A 15,689-nucleotide genomic window follows, 5' to 3' on the forward strand; every position below is an offset into this window, starting at 1 on the left:
ATGGTTCCTTCCCGGATGCACAATGGCAGGTTAACGGTTATCACTTATGGCGAGCAGACAGAAATGACAAATGTGGTGGGATTGCAGTGTACTTAAGGTCAGATATAGCTTGAGATAGAAAATCAAATCTTGAATTTACAGATATAGAATCTATATTCATAGAGGTAATTTTAAATAAAAAGAAATGGCTTTTAATGGGTGCATATAAACCTCCATCTATGTCAAATGAAACTTTCGAACAAAACTGCATGACAACTCTAGATTAATGTAGTTCTATGTATGATGAATATGTCTTACTAGGTAATTTAAATTTTGATTTACTTGATCCAACCAAATGTGCTCCTTTAAACTTATTATTGATGTTTTTAACTTATCGAGTCTAATTAAGAAGGCTACCTGCTTTACTAAAAATGGTATACCATCACTGCTGGATGTGATTTTAACTAATAGCCATTCTTCTTTTGGGAAAATATGTAATTTTAATTGTGGACTGAGTGATGTACACAATCTGATTGCATTTCAGCTAAAAGAAGAAACTAAAAGTAAAAAACCAAAATGAATTACTTATAGATCTTTTAAAAAATTTGACATTGAAATATTTAATGAGGATTTGCAGACTAATTTATCATACTTAAACCAGAACACTGTAAATGTAAACGAGGCATACACAAATTTTAGCAAAACTTTTATGGAAGTCACAGACAAACACGCCCCTTTAAAACGTAAACGTTCAATGGACCAGACAGTACCATACATGAATAAAACCTTTAAACAAGCTATTTATAAGAAACGCATGTTACAAAATACATATAATAAATACAAAATATCAAAGAACTGGGAAAAATACCGTAAACAAAGAAATATTGTCACAAGCCTTAAAAGAAAATCAATAAATAAATATTTTTTAGAAAGATGTGTAGGTGGATGTAAAAATAAATTATTTTGGCCTACTGTTAAACCATTTTTAACAAATAAAGGTAATATTGTAAAAAAGGATACGATTTTATGTGAAAATGATATTCTAGTTAGTGATCAGTCCCAGGTGTGTGATATTTTTCATGAATTTTATGTACATGTTGCTAAGGACATTGGTGCGGACTCAATACCAATCAAAAACAATCACCCTAGCCTATAAGAAATAATCTTAAATCTGATAAACAACTCAATTTTTAACCTGTAAATAACTCCTTCATTAGTAAACAGATTGATAAATTATCATCTAAAAAAGCAACCGGTCAAGATGGCATATCTGCTAAAAGTTTTAAAATTTTATAAACCTTCAGTCGTGGAACATATTACTAATATGGTTAATCTGAGTTTCCAGTCATCCATCTTTCCTGATAGTCTTAAAATAGCTCAGGTAGTTCCGGTCCATAAGAAAAACAGTACTCTAGATAAAGGTAATTACAGACCTGTTAGTATCCTTCCAATTTCATCTAAAATCTTCGAAAGGTCTATTAATACCCAACTAACTGACTTTTTCAATGACCATTTTAATACTTACTTATCTGCTTTTAGACCAGGTTACGGCTGTCAAAGCACTCTACTTAAAATTACTGAAGACTGGAAAAGATCACTGGATGAAAATAAATACGTAGCAGCTATTTTAATGGATTTGTCAAAAGCCTTTGACTGCCTACCCCATGACCTCCTTCTCATGAAACTTAGATGTTATGGGGTCTCCGACCATGCCCTAGATTTATTAACTAATTATTTAACAAATAGGAAACAATACGTCAAAGTTGGATCTAATTTAAGTTCTTTCAAAGATATTTATAAAGGGGTTCCTCAAGGTTCTATTCTAGGCCCTGTATTATTTAACATATTTTCAAATGACATTTTTGATTTTGTACACAAATGTGATCTTTATAATTATCCAGATAACAACACTTTATCATGCAGTGACACAAACATTGACAATGTTGTTGAATCTTTAGAGTCAGATAGTCAGTCATTAATACAATGGTTTTCGGACAATCATATGAAAGCAAACCCCGACAAATTCCAGGCTATTGCTATTGGTAAAAAACTAGGGATCAAAATATAAGTTTCAATTTAAATGATAGTACAATCCAATGTGATGAATCTGTTAAACTTCTAGGGGTAACTTTTGATTTTAAACTCAAATTTGATAATCATATTTCTGACATTTGTAAAAAAGCATCAAAACAACTAAACGTGCTAAAGAGAATAGGTAAAAATTTATGTAAATTGGGGAAATTGAACATATATTACTCTTTTATACTATCAAACTTTAATTACTGCCCTGTCACCTGGTACTTCTGTGGAGAAAAGTACACAAAAAAACTAGAGAAAATTCAAGAAAGAGCATTAAGATTCATTTATGATGACTATCAATCAGACTATGACTCACTTTTAATAAAATCTAAACTACCAAATTTAAAATTAAGACGAATCAGAACTATAGACCCTTTCATTTAAGCGATAACAGTCAGTGAAGAGTTACTTCCCTTACCGGATGTGACGTAAATGGGGGATAAAACTATGCATGCCGCATAGAAAGTTAGCTTATTGAAAAGTTAAATGCGTAAATACTGATCGTTCAATTATGATTATAACATGTAAAAATTTACGCATGCATACATAAATTCAATATCAAGACAATAGAAAAAAATACAAAAACAAAGATTGAAATTAATTCTCGCTACGGAGTGAAACAGCGAAATTTCAAAGTGAATATATTTATCAGATCTAGATTTTCTCTAATGCCAGGATAAAAAGCTAGTAACTAAATCAAATTTTAATATTTTATAAACGCCCATACACACTGAAATTGCCTATTATGAATTCAAATGTCCATTTTCTAGTTTTCTGTTTTATTTTCTGTCATTTAGAAAATTCCGGCGTATTTGTGACAAACCTGAAAATAAGGTTGCCAATGTCTTTAAATGATTGTTTTTCAAGCTAAAATAGAACAATTACAGAATGCATTCTATCAATACTTACTGACTCGTTTTCATTATGCCGTATAAAAATATTTCAAAGAACCAGTGGATATAATTTTATAAATATTCCGGAAAGAACGAAAACCATGTGGCATTGACTTTTATAGATTCGCAACAGACGATAATTATTAAAAATCTATTCTTATTATATAGAAAATAAAGACATTTTCCCAGTTACTTATTTCATAGATAAATAGATGTTGTTGTTTTTTTTATAAATAAGCGCCACTGGGCATATCAATTAACAGGGTGCATATGTTGTATATACAAGCGGCACTTGGCTGTGATATCATAAATCACCAGGGTGCATCTTTTAGAGTTATAACATTACATCAGATTACGTCACTTTTGTTAGTTGTCAAAATATTTATGGTCCGAATTTTGTTTTGGATCATCCTAGGGACTTTATTGGTCATGCCTTACTGATTTGATACTCGATCCAGAGACCTACCAACTGCAGTCAAAAATACGTAAAATTATAATTCAGTTAATAACGAATTTCTGTGAACGTGTTTCACAACTTGTTTTTGTTTTTTATGATTTTTTAAAAAAATTTGATAAGCAGTGTTTGAATTAAAAAGTATCAAGTTGAAAATATTACTTTACCAGCTTAAATATATTGGTGTGATGTACGATTTTTTGAGAATGCATTTTTTGCCGACACAAATAGAATACAGTCATGTACATTCAAAAGAATTTTTACTTTTTATGCCTTTACATTTTTTTTTAAAATTACATAGATTAATATTCTTACTTTTCTTTGTCTTAGTAATGCATAAATCAAAAAGATTTTTAATAAACCTGTATCTTGCTCGCGGCTGTTTTTCGAAACTACAGAATCCTTACATTTTTGAAACTCAAAATATATTTTGGGTATTGCATATTAGCAGCGACATAGATACATTATCTATATCTCTGGTATTAGCAAGTTGGTACGATTTAACTGCCTGGTAAAATTTTCATTATTAAGAATCTAACGAAAATGGTTATCATGATCAGTTACCCAGCAATATGGTCTACTATTAAAACAAATCGTTAACCATACTATAGTAAACATTTTTATTCATTTCACCATCCTTTTTATGTAATAACTTATTCAATTACACAAAATCTTGACAATTTCAATCTGCCAATCTTACAAGAGAAAGGATTAAGATATTTATATCCCTCTATTAATGTACTTAATCGTATCGGCATTGTCCACCATATCCCCCAATGACGTCATCCAAGGGCGACAACTTGAATACGGTCTTAAATGAAAGGGTCTATAGCCCTCGAAATTCATAAAATTATTCATAAACAAGGACCAACATACTTACATGATCTTGTTAATATAAAAACTCATTCTTTTAATTTTAGGTATAAAAATGTAGCCGTTATCCCTCAGGTAAGAACCACCAGTTATGGCAGCAACTCTTTTCGTTCCTATGCACCTAAACTATGGAATTCACTTCCTCAACACCTCATAATGGAAGTGAATTATGACCAATTTAAAAGTTTAATTGGTGCATGGAATGGAGAGAGTTGCTCATGTACTTTCTGTCAATAAACCTGCATTATAGTTTAGCTCCATCTTCAGTTTTGTTTCTTGCCTGCTTTTTTTGTTTTGCTCCTTACTTACATGTATCTGTTTATTTCACATTTGGCTTAAATTTTGTTAATATTCTCAACATAAATGTTTATGTACATGTATTATTTTTCCAGTGCGCTTGAATTTTGTTTGCTTATTGTCAGCTTATGCGAAGTTTGCTTATTGAGGAGGCTGCTGATCACTTCTTGCAAATTTTGAATTGGGGATTTTCTATTTATAAAACCTAATTTTATTTTCAATATCTTATTTCCTTTCTTTTATAACAGTCCAGGCTAGGCCTGGGTCAAGATCAGCAGAATCCACCCACTTTTAATGTAATCTTATTTTATGTATGTGCTAATATGTTCCGCATTTTTATCCAGATATATATTATTTTATTCACTTATGATACAGTAATTAAATGTTATCCTTAACATATCATTACTATTTATTAATTATTATTATTTTACTTTAAATTAATACAATTAGTGTCTACATCTCACATTATAGTAATTTAACTTGTCTTTTACCATTTGTCTTTCAAACTTTATCTTAATGTGCCTCTTTTATGAGTTTTATGTTTATATGCATGTATGTCGGTCAAAAGCTATACATAGCTTATGTTTTTGTAAAATGTTATATATGTATACCGACAATAAATAAATTTTGATTTGATTTGATTTGATTTGGATGAGACGTGGGTGAACTTTTACGACCCGGAGAGTAAACGAAATTCGATGGTGTGGAAGTGACCTTCATCACCTCCCCCCAAGAAGGCGAAAACCTGCAAGTCGGCGAAGAAAGTTATGTATATTTTCTTCATGGATAGCCAGGGTATGCCGTTGCAACATGCGGTGCCAAGTTCGGCAACAGTCAACAAAGAGTACTATCAAAAGGTAAGCATTAATTATGTCGCATGAAATGTTTTAACTAAATTTCTATGTTTATCTATATGTAAGATGAAAGGTATATAAAATATAACAAAAAGTGAAAGAAACTATTATTTTTATAATTTGCCGCATTTGTGGTAGTTTCAAATAAAACGAATTTGTTATTAACATGTTGTGCGGAGGGATCTTACGAACGCTATCAGGAAAAAGCGAGCAGGATGCGACATCGAAAATTTAATTTTTCATCAAGATAACGCTCCAGCACACCGCACAGACGAGACACTCCTTACAATTGACTTCTTATGATATGAGCGGCTACGTCATCCCCCTTATAGCCCCGATCTCGCCCCTTAGACTTTTGTGTTTTCCCTAGACTGAAAGCAGATTTTAGGGGTCGGAGGTTTGATACAGAAGATGAGATCAAATATGCTGTGAGGTCCGCAATGAGAGGTAACACTCCAGAGTGGTAAGCAGACATTTACCGGAAGTGGGTACAGCGGCGCAGGAAGTGATTTGAACACAATGGGGACTATTTTGAAAAAGCATGAACGTGACGGTAAGTTGTTTCTGGAATATGAACGTCACTTAAACGGCGTTAGCGTCGTCGATGTCACCGAAGTGATCCGTACGTGATATAGTGTGTAACTTTAACGGGGTGTTAAATATGTGTAACATTTATGAAAATCATTGACTCTTATATATTCATGCAGCGATTTCTCTAAATTTTAATGTAATATATGTCATTATAAAAACATACACAAAATAACAAAGTTATCGTAAGAGTCCGGGAACTTTTTGACTATACCTCGTAAAAAACGACAATGTAGACAATGTAGTTAAGAACGTCGTAGTTAGCGTGATAACATATTTCCTTAGACAGATCGATCGATATGATCCCAACGTAATGTCATTCTAGAATTCAGCACGCACGCTTTTTTTGTAGGTATGTCATTTTCAACCTTTCATGGTTTCATGGTTAGGGGGCGTGAGGGTTGTTGCACTTATTCATTATCCCTCATGTACAGACTCAATCAAACCGAGTCTGCAATTCTTATGTTATTTTGTTGTGATTAAGGTTTCCGAGGGATCACTTTGTTTCAAGAATTTTTTATTATTTAAGAAATTATGTATGATACACTTATTTTCTTTTTATTTATTTCATATTCCAAACATCTTATTACAATCATTCACATTTACATACAATATTTTTTAACTGAGAATAAACACATTTTGCTGTATGTAAATCCTCATTCATTTACCTGGCACATATTCATTTATTCCAAACAGAAGAAAAAGAAACATCACACGACATAAGAAATATTTTGTCCACCTGAAGATAAAAAGACATAACAAACATCACAACAGCACCGAACATAAAAATACATAAAATAACAAACAAACAAACAACAAAACCCAACACAAAAACAAACACGTTAGAACACACCTACTCACCAAACACAAACAAAATAAACATACTTAAAAGTAAACTAGTTTAATTTTATATCTAAGTTTTCTGGTTTTCATTTAGATATTTTCATTGGTTTATCATTGGCTTTATTTGTATCTATTAGGTAGGTTACTCCATTTCATATGTGTTATCAAACTTTGTCATTTGACAATGCTTTTATTTCTTCAATCTGTATCCCAAAATATCAAATCTTTTTGTAACAAAAACACGAACAGTTGGCTTTCTCTTTTGGTATTTCATTTTTCAAATGTATCTTTCTTTTTCATGAAAATAATGATATAATATACTATTTTCAATTTATATTGTTATTCAGCTCTTTATTGTCCCCCGTCCATTTGAAGAAAAAGGGGGATATAGAAATAGACTCCGTCCATCAGTCGGTCAGTCCGGGCGAACATCCAATGGTCTATGAGCTTCATTCCGTCCATAATTTTTGTTAATAAAAGAAGAAAATCCCATAAACCGACTGGTTTATGTGGTATTATTACTGGTTTATGGGGAAAATGCCACATAAGGATCAAAGAATCAAAGCACTGAAAGCACTGGAGGGTCGCTTGCGCTGACAAATTTATATGACATTATATTACTGGTGATCACTTGAAAGGCCAAATCATGTCCTTTTGCAAATTTTTTGAAAATGTTCATGTCATATTCAAGTGGAAATGATTGAGTACAAAGGAAAGAGCAATATTTGCCATTTGATTTAATTCAGGATGATTTATCATGATATGGAAAACAATTACAACACGGTTTTATCAAAAGTACTAAAAAACAGTTATTTTTTCTCAACGTGGTTCAGTTGAGATCGAAAACCAAACTGCTTTATATCCCTAAAATAATAATTGAAAGTTGAATAATAAAATTTTAAGAGTACACTACTGACAGAAGCAGAAGCTGGGTAGTAGATAACCAAGTCCTTTATTAACAATGACTAAGCATTGATAATTTCATCTACTTATAAGGCATATGAAAACATGCTCATTCTTGGGGATTATAGTTATTATCAATCTGATATTCAAGTTATCAAGTTCAAACAAATCGAAAGAAAATGGTTGAAAAAATCTTTCTGTTTATATGTATACTAGTAATTAAGTGTTCCATCAGGGATAAACTTTTCAGTGATTGTGAATACATGACTTTATCAATGTCACAATTTCATCCAGAGAGATTCATGAAATTCTCACAAACAATAAGTCAAGTATGTCAGTTAAAAACTAGAACTACACTAAATGTGATTAATACCCCCACAAAACTGCTTTGGACATTTAGGATGTAACAGAATACCTTGTAAAAGAATTGAAATAGAGTTATGTTTGTGGGGCATTTAAAGATAGTAAGTTGTGGTTCTTGCTATGTTGCATTTCCTTTCAATGTGGTGACCATTGATGAAGTTTTATTGAATAACTCTATAAATTACTGCAGATGAGTAATGGTTATTGTACACTGCACTTTCTCTCATTCGCCTGACCATTTGTATGAAGTTTTGTATTGAATTCCAACTACTAGTTTTCAAGTGATGCAATGGACAAAAGTACAAACGGCACTTACTGTAGGTCATTCCTTGCAAATTTTGGTTATCTGCCCCTTATGCAGTCTTTGGTTTCTGAGGGAGATTTGTTTAAAGACCCACGACAACTGATGGTGGAGGATCACAATAGTTCACCATGAGCATTGTGCCTCAGGTGAGCTAAAAAGTAATATGATCAAAATACAAGTTTGTGGATAACCTCGGCAATTGCCAACATGACTGTTACGATACCTCTATTTTTAAAAAGAAAAAGTCGAGCTAAAAAGGGGCATAAACTGGCATCAAAAATAATTTATTGTGACCAAAAATTGAAACTAAATCTGTCTTTTGATACTAACATGGCAAGTATCAACACACTTCATTTCCTTTCATAAGTTGTCCTTCAGAAATCAATTTAACACCATAACTATATACATGCTTTTCAGTAAAAAATGACATTACTTTTAGAATTATTTCACAATAAGTTATAATTTCAAAAGATAGCCAGACTTTATTTGAATGAGGATTGAAAAGCCTATAAACAAACAGAAATTTTGTGGGAAATACATTTATTTCTCAGAAAAATGTGATAAATAAAGAGTAGATAATTAATATTTGCAAATCAGGAAGGAAATTAAACAAATTCAGGAAATATGACAGAATCACTTTCAATTATGAACATTGAAAATTAATGAATCTACACAGAAAAAAAATCTGCTCTCTTTGGCTTGTATGATGGGCTATAAACCTCGGACATCATAAGGCGTCATATCTGAACTACTTTCAGTCACAGTAAAATAGCCTCCATTTACCAACATTGTGGCAAAGTTATACATATATTATCCAAAATTAACAATATTGGGAATTATTTGAAAACAAAAATATTAACAGATACATGTATAAAATAAAACCAATGTATAATTATTCAATGTCCATTTATAGTTGAAACTGTGGAATTTAGCTATGTCAACGTCTGAAGGGATTCCAGTTACAAATATCTGAAAATAAAATATATTTGTCACGTTGCAAGTAATTGTTTATCTGGCACTGAATATATTCCACATCATAAAGACAATGTGCTCCATACTTAACAATTTACCAGTAAATCGAAGACATATTTCTTCTATAAAAATTTTTTTTTCATATCTTTGCATGAATTATCATAGTTAGCTTACACCACTATGTAAAATGCTAGTTTCTGGTCACAAGAAAATCAAAAGCAATGGATGGTGTGATATTCAAACTAAATTAACTTTACAAATGCTGCTGAAAAAACAACACAAGAATATTGTCAATTAGTTTCAATTAAATGACAGGACAAATATTGGTTTCAATTAATGCTGCTTTACAAGAATAGAAACATCACTTCTAACTGCAAGCAGAACCATAGTGTATTCTGATGTCAGGAAAATAATTATTATCGCCTATTTTTGTATCTCATGCTTTCTTTAGATGGATAAAAGTAAAAATTTAAAGTGGACTACTATACCTCAATTGGTATTCTGTATGCTGAAGTTTCCTTTGAATACAGAAATAACTCCTTCACATAGTAAGCTTCACTTCAATTAAGTTGTTCCAGAAATAATACATTGTCTACTGGGTACTTCAGACAGCTTCATTTGAACAGAGTGGGCAACTTCTTACTGCAAAGTGGGAGCAGGTTTAGTCTTACTGCAAAGTGGGCGCAAAGGTTTAGTAAAACAATTAAACAGCATAAGTTGTTCAAATACAAGAAACTAGAAGCAGGGCATAATCTGTTATTGTTCTTCAGAAAAATAATTTGAAAAATTTAACTTTAGAATGGATCATTTCACTATGAGCATACATTTCAATTTTTAATTTTCTAGTATAACATGTTTACAATAATATATATTTTTGTATGATTACTAGTCCTACAATGAATTAATGTAATTCTGGAAAGGAGACTTCTAACTTTAAATTCTTTGTCATGAATTTTTGAATTAGTAAAGGTCTGCAATGATATCAGTCAAACATTAGATAGTAAAACCCTATGTACAACAACAACATTGGTGCAAGTTGAAAATTTGGAAAAACCCTAAAACTGTAATTCATTCATTTATCATTTTTCCACATAATCTAATAGTAAAACATGATGATATTTTGTCACAAAATCCTGGACTTCAGGCATATGGGCACCATGCAACAAGTGATTACAGTAAACATGTTTAAAAAGTTTGATTACTCGTAATTAATTACTAAGGGATCAGTTATTACCACAAGATGACATACCTTAGAACCTTATGATATTAGGAAAGACCTTTATTGACATGCAATCAACAACAGACCTTAATTAATTATTGAAAAAATGACTAACCTGCATGAATTTTTTTCTTCTCTGCAGCAGAAAACCCCTTCCTTACAGATAATTGCAAAGAATCTATAAACTACGGATCATCACCATCATCATCATGAAGACTTCTAGGCTGTCACTTTTTTGCTATAACAAACTGACAGTTTGAGCTGTCTTGTCCTGTATACATGTATATAACTTGTCTGAACCTACTGTACCTTAACTGTTATCAAACAGTAACATGACAGAAGTAATCTAAAAAAAAGCAAAACAAAATTTAATGTCTTATATTAAAGATCATGCACAAGTAATCAGTATTAAACAAGCAAGTTATATCATTTAACCACAATTTTTCTGCACATATGATATCTGTGTTAAATATATATTAAATAATAACTTTAAAGGTCCATTAAGCCTTAGAAAAGATAAAAAAATTATTTTTGAAACTTTCCTTTTACATATCTTTTTGCACTTCTCAAATAGTTACATGTACTTCATTGACCATGTACATGTAGAGAAATTATCTGGCACTTGGTATAATTACATTAATTTAGTATTTTGTATGGAAGTCAAAATAATACTGCTCACATTTTGCTACCTTTACAACACATTAATTACTGTTTGTTCAGTGTTACTCTTTTCAGTTGTTAAACATTTACAATGCTCTAAATAGTAAATACATCATTAAAACATTATTGAACACATGTTTGATCTTTCTAAAGAATTACAAAATTACAAAATCTCTGACACATTATATGTGCTTTTAAAGATTTTCAATATTGTTTACCAGAGATTCTTTTACCTATACTCTTATTCTATAGATTAATTACTAAGGGAACAGAAAATAATGTAAAATGTACTAGTTACATATTTAGTTACACACAACTTGACAGCAAATATACATTTTTCAATATAATAAAATACAAAAAAGAAAACTGGTTTCTCTCTGTAACCAAAGAAAATCATAAATATTGTAAACTTCAGACTCATACTCTTATACCTTTAGCATTAATGGCCTCTGATGGCTGAATTTCTAAGGTTGTTATAATTTATGTACTTTTACAGTCAAAAATGAGGTAAAATATTTTTCAAGGAATTCTTCTTATAAATATATATGCGAACACAAAACAAATAAATTTTAATGATATGACAATAAGTTAAATTCAGTATTTGACCTTGATGGTCAGTCATCTCAAGGTCAATGTCTTATATGAATTACTTAAAGGGACTCCACTGAGGCTTTTGACATGACCGGATTGGAAATAATTTTCAAGAATAATTATATGATATTCTATTTGATGTAGATCTCAGCAAAAAACCTATTTCCAAAAATTTCAGATCATCTTGCACTCGCTCTGTTTTCCCAGAATGATTACTTGAACAGTGTAAAATGTCCATAAAATGAACAGTGTTGCCAAGCTTTTGATTCATACATGTATCAGGAAGAATAGAATAAGAATAGCACAAATATACAATTTTCAATGTATTTCTAAATATATTTGACTTAACAGTATGTGCATATCATTCTGGACACAAGGAAAAACAACAGCATTTATTGCAAAAAAAAGCTGGTATACTGCTTTTGTACGGGAAATACTTCCATGAGGGTAATGTTGTTTTTAATTTTGACTACTAAATCAAATATGTGTTTCAAAATTTTCCAGAGCTCAATAAAATAAATGTGGGTTTTTATTATAAACAAACATTTAAAGAGAACTTACACTGAACAATACTATCATAGTATGTCTTGACCATGTCAAATTAAAAACCTCACACAACAGTTTGTTATATCACACACCTGAAATAAATGCATTTCTTATTTAACATTTATATGATTTTCATATCAACAATAAAGCATTCCAACTTATAGTTATCTAAATTAATCATTTGGCTTAATAGTCAAATCAGCTACATCATGTACATGTATATATACCAACTCAAAACAGGCCAATGCATCAAAACTATTGGAACAAATCAAAAGCAAGTAAAATGTTGACCATATTTACCATTCAGATAATATCATTCATGTTTATAAAATACAATGATTATTTGTGAAATTAATCAGTCAAATCCCATGTTATCAATTGAATTATATATTTTTCTTATATCAACAATTTTTTCATATTATTAGAAAATCCCCTAATCATCATGTAAATAAAGTTTTATATGATACATAGTCTAAGTACTATCGTCCGTTTTTGTATGCACTAGCATAGAGCAGAATGGGAACCACGCACTTGTTTGTGGGAGAACACTTCTGGATCAGGAATTACCTTCTATAAAAATCTAGTTGTAGAATCTTTCTTTAAATACAGGCAAATATTACTGAGTGACAATGCTTGAGCAAAATAAATAAAATCCAGCTGTTGCATATGTGTTTGTCCTTAGTGGTCTCTTTATTTGTTCATTTAAAGCTTAATACTAGGTAATTATGTACATAAAGAGAAACAGTAATTCTAAAAGAAAGTCCAAATAGCAATATTGAAAATGCTGCAGACTCAGTTTGATTGAGCCAGTTCATGGATAGAACTGGAAAGTGCATGCTGCTGTTCACACCCAATAGCACCAGGTTAAAGCAGTATTCAACATTTAAACATGTAATGGTAAAATTTTGAAATTAGAAACATTAGCAGGTGTATTTTTATGGCAGTGATCATGGAACCTCCAATGTGACATGTTAGTGCCATTCCATGAAAAGTGGCGTATGATTCCCAAAGAATACAATGTGCGTTCCTTAATGAAAAAAAAAATGGGGGAACTGAACAAACAGGATACTGTTCATCAAGATTCTGTGTATTAATTTTTTTTCTTTGTTTTTCAAAACTTTGGTTTAGATTGTTTCAATAATTAGACTATAAAAACTGAATTTGGCAAAGTATTTGAACTCAGTGTCAGTGTGAGAACCAAAGCCTTAAAGAAATAATCAGACACCTCCTCTAGGACAGACTTACAACATGTAAGGCCTTACTGTTTGCATGTAAACAAAGTAGTTTTTTGACTTCCATACAAAATACTAAATCACTTTAACTATACTGATTGCTAAAAAGCAACAGCTGAGTCAAAAGTTGGTTCAGATAATTGCCCATTTAGTATATTTTTAGGAAGTTATACCACTGGCCACCAAAAATAACAGGCTTTTGAAAAAATAAATTAAAATCATTTCTGGGGCATATTATGGCCAATATTGGCCTTTAAGCCAGTATGTGCTAGGGGGCGAGGACAGTAACTTGCATTTTCCAGTACTGTTTATCCTCAAACAAACCGAGCCTGCAACATTTTCAATTGTGTCATTTTGGGTGTTCTTAAGGGATTCTATTTTTCCTCTTTGATATGCATTGTAAACATAAACAATAATTTTTGGTACACCAATCTGCCATTATATAATGCCATGCTACAAATACCATGGTCAATAGTATTCATAGAAATTATTAGTGTAACTAATTTAATTTGTCGGAGAGACACTGAGATAATATTGGATGGGTGACAGTATGAAAAATAAAAGTTTGTAAAAATAGGTCAAACCATTCGAACTCAATTTATTTTTCTAACCAACAGCAGGGCCAGTGGTTTAGAATCAACAACCATAACCACTTCAACACAGATTTCCTGCCCCTACAGCTCCATAGTACTCCCCTGCACCCCTTAAATCCAGATTATATTACACCTTTCACTTTTTCTCTTTGCATTGTCTAAATTTCTTTTATTTTATCAGATTAATAGAACAATAGAAAATACAATGTATGACAATCTGCTTGTAGAAACGAATATCTATGATTGAGTAAATAAAAACAATATTACTGTATGATACTTATCTATAACATCAATCTATTATCTAGTTTATTTATTATTAATTATTAAATATTATAATATACAAATAAGATTAAGAATCCAGATTAATTTATAAATTTATTACTATACAGTTAGTTCTGTTAAACCTTTATCTGTTATCTATTAAATAGAAAGGAATACCAAACAAATGCAAAAAAAGCTAAAACATAAATATTTTTCAGTCCAAATGAATTTTAAAAATGTTAATTTTAGGTGGGGCGAATCGTCACTATAAAATTGAGACGAATCGTCACGGTGACGAATCGTTACCCTGTTACAAACAAATCTTCAAAAATTGATCACACGGGTGGCTCAGTTTCATAAAGTCTTTCCTCTTTAATCGAGGAAACTGACAAAATTACTAAAGAACTTACAATTTCTTCAAAATATCCTGGATGTCTGTATCAATTAACGTACTGACGAAAGTCGAATCAACATGGCTGACCTCAATGACCTGTCACGTGATTCAATCGCGCATTGATATTTTTTTCTGTACACAGCACAAATTTACTGTAATTTTCGACATCATGATACATTTCAAAATGTATGATAACCCTCCTGTAATGAATGAAGGTACGGATTTTCTAACTTGTTACCGACCATACGGAACTATTTACTACGTGCATGTATATTTCAGCCGAAATTCGGTTTGCAGTAAGCTTCAGATGTAGCTTATAACTTTGGGTCGCTCTGCGCAAGCGCAGCGACCCAAAAAGCACATTAACCTCAATTTTTGGCACGTCCGTTCGTCTGTCCATCCTTCCGTCCCTCACACTATCGTGTCCGGTCCATAACTTTTATCAAAGGATTTTGAAATAACTTAGCACTAATGTTTTTTATGATCAGACCATGTGTCATGCGCAACAACCAGACCCCTACCTCCAGGTTCAAGTCGCACTTGCTCATTCAAGGTCATCAAAATTTGCCACAATTAATAACAATAATGAGACAATGTGTCATGCGCAACAACCGGTCACCTACCTCCAAGGTCAATGTCACACTTGAAGGTCAAAGATTAACATAGTCTGTGATAGGGTATATTTTGTGTCCGGTCCATAACTTTTTCATAAATCAAAGGAATTGTCAAAATACTAGGCACAAATAGTCACTTTAACAAGACAATATGTCATGCGCAACACCTGCATCCCT

General features: G+C 31.4%; 2 long non-coding RNA genes across 2 annotated transcripts; both read right to left on the reverse strand.

Moving 5' to 3' along the window:
- Positions 1–8,953: 8,953 nt before the first annotated feature.
- Positions 8,954–10,792, reverse strand: LOC132752588 (uncharacterized). Its single transcript, XR_009628832.1, has 3 exons — positions 10,737–10,792; positions 9,891–10,044; positions 8,954–9,399 (listed from the first exon to the last, which is right to left on the reverse strand). It is a non-coding gene; the product is annotated as an uncharacterized LOC132752588 (long non-coding RNA).
- Positions 10,793–10,816: 24 nt separating this feature from the next.
- Positions 10,817–15,220, reverse strand: LOC132752589 (uncharacterized). The gene is made up of 3 exons (XR_009628833.1): positions 14,915–15,220; positions 12,434–12,510; positions 10,817–10,967 (listed from the first exon to the last, which is right to left on the reverse strand). It is a non-coding gene; the product is annotated as an uncharacterized LOC132752589 (long non-coding RNA).
- Positions 15,221–15,689: the final 469 nt, after the last annotated feature.

The sequence above is a fragment of the Ruditapes philippinarum genome, unplaced genomic scaffold (assembly GCF_026571515.1).
Source record: "Ruditapes philippinarum isolate M1 unplaced genomic scaffold, ASM2657151v2 ctg8821_1_1_1_1, whole genome shotgun sequence".
NCBI classification, from domain to species: Eukaryota; Metazoa; Mollusca; class Bivalvia; order Venerida; family Veneridae; genus Ruditapes; species Ruditapes philippinarum.